We start from the raw sequence: 5,000 nt of genomic DNA, 5'->3' as shown, positions 1-5,000 counted from the left end.
AACCTTTGTAAGTCCTTGTAACACCTAGTAACCGCTTTAAGCCCTATGTAACCCTTGGCAAACCCTTGTAACCCCATGTAACCCGATGTATCCCCTTAAAACCCCCTGTAATCCGCGTTAACCACTATAATCCCCGGTAACCAATTTTATCTCCTTATAATCCCTTGTAACCCCTTGTACTCCCATCTTAACCCTTTGTAACCTCCTGTAACCCCCTGTAACCTTTTGTAACTCCGTGTGACACTTTCTAACCACCTATAACTGCCTGTAACCCCTTGTAACCCCTTTTAACCCCTGTAACACCTTGTAACCCACTGTAACCCCATGTAATCCCTGGTACCACCTTGTCACCCCTTGAAATCCCAAAGTAAAACCCTATAACTCCGGGTAAAACCATAAAAACCCCTGCAACCACCTGTAACCCCTTCTCACCCCTTGGAACCCCCTGTAACCGCTTGAAACCCCGGGTAACCTCTTGCGACCCACTGTCACCCCTTACAACGCAATGTAACTTCTTGTAAGCATCTGTAACCCCTTGTAACCCCTTATAACCCTATTTAACCCTTTGTAAGCCCCTGTAACCCCTTGTAACCCTCCGTATCCCTTGTAAGCTCATGCAACCTTTTGTAACCCCCTCTAGCCCCTTATAACCCTCTGTAACGCCATGTAAACCCCTGTAACCTCCTGTAACCACCTGTAACCGCTTGTAACCCTCTATAACCTCTCTTAACCCCCTGTACACTCTTGTCACCCCTTTGTAATCCCCTGTAGCCCCTTTTAACGCCCATAACCCCTTGTAACACCCTGTAACCCCTTGAAACCCCATGTAACTCCCTGTAACTCTATTGTAACCCCCTTTATCCTCTTGTAAATCCTTGTTACCTTCCTTAATCCTTTGTAACCCCTTGTAACCTCTTTCAACCACCTTTAACCCCTTGTAACGCCTTGTAACCCCATATATCCCCCTGTATCCCCATGTAACCCCTTGTAACTACCTAAAAGAGAGCTGTTAATACGCTTAAAAAGGAAACTAATCTTATTCTTCTCTCTGACTCCAAGCTCTGCCTTTGCAACGTTGATAAGTATCAAGCAAGGAGAGAAAACGCAAAAATTATGGCTAAATACGTATATAATCGCTTTCGCGAAAGAGATAGACGCGTTAAAACTAACTTTGTTTAATAGTTGTATAAATTTTACAAATGTACACCTCTGTAATTAATGCACGAAAATCTTCGTTATCGTTGTAAACACATGTATCTGTGGGCGCTCTGTAGATAATAAAGCACTTATCCTATCCTATCCTATCCTGTAACCCCATGTGTCCCTTGTAAGCCCCTGTGACCACTTGTAACCCCTTGTAACCCTACCTAACCCTTTGAGAGTCCCTGGTGACCCCTTGTAAGCCCCTGCAACCCGGTATAACCTCTTGTCACCAATTGTAACCTCCTGTAACCCCTGTTACTCCCGGTAACCTTTTGTAACCCCTGTAATCCCTTGTAACACCTTGTAACCCTCCGTAACCCCTTGTAAACATTTCTAACCCCCTGTAACCCCTCGTTACCCTCTGTAACCCCTTGTATCACCTTGTAACCCTATGTAAGCCTTTGTAAGCCCCTGTAAACCTTTTTAGCCCCCTGTACCCCTTGTAACCATCTGTAAATCTGTGTACCCCCTCGTAACCCCTTGTAAGCCTCTGTAATCCGTTGTGACCCCCTGCAACCCCTTCAAACTCCCTGTAACCCCTTCTAACCCCTTTAATTCCTTGCAACTCAACGTGATTTCTTGTAAACCCATGTAATTCCTTGTAAGCCGCTGTAACCAATTGTATCGCTCTCTACCCCATGTAAGCCCCTGTAACCTCTTGTAACCCCCTATATCATCTTGTGAGCAATTGTAATCCCCTGTAACCGCTTGTACCCTTGGTAAGCCCTTGTAACTTGTTGTAACCACCCGTAACCTCCTGCAATCGCTTGTAACCCTTTGTAAGACCCTGTAACCCCTCCTAACCCCTCCTAAGCCCCGGTAACCCTTGGAACCTCTTCTAACCTTCTAAACTTCTGTAACCCCCTGTAACCCCTTGTAACCTGTTGTAACCAACAGTAACCTCCCGTTACCCCTTGTAACCCTTTGTAACCCCCTGTAACCCCTTGTAAGCCCCCGTAACCCCTTGTAACCCCTTGTAAACCTATGTAACCGCCTTGTAAGCCCGTGTAACCCCTTGTAACCCTGTGTAACTCGTGGCAACCCTTGCAACTTCTTGTGACCAACTGTAACCCCTTGAACCCCATGTAACCTGTTATAAGCCCCATTAACCCTTTGTAACCCCTTGTAGCACCTCTAACCCCTTGTAACCCTTTGTAACCCAATGTAGTCCCTTGTAACCGTTTGTACGCCTTGTAACCCCCCCTGCAACCTCTTCTAACCTATTGCAACAACTTCTAACCCCCTCTAACCCCTGGTAACCCTTTGTAACCCCATGTAACCCCCTGTAACTTCTTGCGACCCCTCGTAACCTTTTTTAACCCTTGTAACCCCCTGTTACCCCCTGTAATCTCCTGTAACCACCTGTAACGGCTTGTAATCCCTCTTAACCCCTTTCAACTCCTTGTAACCCCCTGTTACCCCTTGTAACCCCATGTAACCCCTTGTAAGCCCCTGTAACCTCTTGTAAGCCCTTGTAACCCTATGTAACCCCTTCTAAGTTCCTGTAAACCCTTCTAACCCTCATGTACCCCTCGCAACCCATGTAACTCTTTGTAACCTCTCTTAACTCATTGTAACCTATTGTAACCCCTGTAACCCCTTGTCACCCTCTGTAACTACTTGTAACCCCATGCAATTCCTTGTAAACCCCCGTAACACCTTCTAACTGCTTGTAACCCTATGTAACCCCTTGTAACCGCTTGTAACACTTTTAACCCCATGTAACCCCTTGTTAGCCCTTTTAACTCCTTGTAACCCTATGTAACATCTTGTAAGCCCCTTTAATTCCTTGTAACCCCCTGTACCCCTTGTAACCAACTGTAACCCCTTGTAATCCGTTGTAACCTCTTGCAACCACCTCTAACCCTGCCTAACCCCTGGTAACCTTGTAACACCTTTTAACCCCATGTAACCCCTTGTTAGCCCTTTTAAGCCCCTGTAACCCGTCGTGACCCCCTGTAACCCCTTGTTACCCGTTGTAGCCTCTTGCAACCACCTCTAATCAACTCTAACCCCTTGTAACCCTTTTTAACCCTATATAAGCCCCTGTAACCTCGCGTGACCCCTTGTAACCCTCTGTTACCCTGTGTAACCTCCTGTAACCGCTTGTAACCCGCAAAAAACTCTTGTAACCCCTTTTAACCGTCATGTACCCCTCCTAACCCCTTGTAACCCCCTGTAACCTCCTTAACCCCCCTTAACCCCTTGTAACCCCATGTAACCGATGTAAGCCCTTGTAACACCTTGTAACCGCTTGAAACCCTATTTAACCCCTGGTAAGCCCTTGTAACCCCTTGTAACCCCATGTAACCCCTTGTATCCTTTTAAAAACCGTTGTAGTCCGCCTTAACCACTGTAATCCCCGGCACCCCATTTTAACTCCCTATCATCCCTTGTCACCCCTTGTACCCCAACCTTAACCCCTTGCAACCTCCTGTAACCCCCTGTAACCCCTTATAACTCCGTATGACCCTTTCTAACCACCTATAACTGCCTGTAACCCCTTGTCACCCCTTGTAACCCCTGCAACACCTTGTAACCCCCTGTAACCCATAGTAATCCCTTGTAACCCCAAAGTAAAACCCTATAACTCCGGGTAACCCCATAAAGCCCCATGTAACCCCGTGTAACCCCATAAAACCCCATGTAACCTTCTGTGACCCCTTGTAACCCTTCTTAACCCTGCAACCCCCTGTTACCCCCCGTAACATACTGTAACCACCTGTAACCCCTTCTCACACCTTCTAACCCGCTGTAACCCCGGGTAACTCCTTGCAACCCACTGTCACCCCTTACAACGCCATGTAACCCCTTGTAAGCATCTGTAACCCCTTGTAACCCCTTATAACCCTATTTAACCTTTTGTAAGCCCCTGTACCCCTTGTAACCCTCTGTATCCCTTGTAAGCTCATGCAACCCCTTGTAACCGTATTTAACTCTTTGTACGCTTCTTCAACCCCGCTTAACCCCCTATACAACTTGTTAGCTCCTGTAACCTTTTGCAACCCTCTATAACCTCTTTTCACCAATTTTAGCCCCTGTAATCCCTTGTACCCCCAGTAACCCCTTGTAACCCCTTGTAATCCCTTGTAACACCTTGTAACCCCCTGTAACCCTTTGGAACCATTTGTAACCCCCTGTAACCCCTTGTAACTCCCTGTGAGCCTTTGTCACCGCCTGTAACTCCATGTAACCTCTTGTAACCTTTCGAAACCAGCTTTAACCCCCGCTAACCCCTTGTAACCCCATGAACCCCCTGTAACCCTTTCTATCTCCTTGTAACCCCCTTTTACCCCTTGTAACCTTCTGGTACCTCTTTTAACCCTTTGTATCTCCTTGTAACCTTCTGTAACCACCTAGAATCTTCTGTAACCCGTTGTAACCTCTTGAAACCCCATATAACTTTTTCTAACCTCCTGTAGCCCCCTGTAATCGATATTTAAACCCTTCTAACCCTTTGTTACCTTCTATAACGTCTTTTACTCCTCGCAACCTCTTGTAAATCCCTCCAACCTCTTGTGACCTAATGTAACTCCCTGTATCCCTTTGTGTCTTCTTAAAACCCCTTGTAGCCCTTGTTATCTCCTGTAAAGCCCGGTAACCCCTTGTAACCCCCTGTAATCTCTTGTAACAAATTGTATTCCCTGCAACTCCTTCTAACCTTCTGTAACCCTATGTAACCCCTTCTAAGCCGCTCTTACCCCTTCTAAAACCCATGTACCCCTTTTAACCCCCAGTAACCCTTTGTAACCTCTCTTAACCCCTTGTAACCCTCTGTAACCTCTTTTAACCACCTG

The sequence above is a fragment of the Porites lutea genome, chromosome 11 (assembly GCF_958299795.1).
Source record: "Porites lutea chromosome 11, jaPorLute2.1, whole genome shotgun sequence".
Classification (NCBI taxonomy): domain Eukaryota; kingdom Metazoa; phylum Cnidaria; class Anthozoa; order Scleractinia; family Poritidae; genus Porites; species Porites lutea.
This window is presented reverse-complemented; position numbering follows the sequence as displayed.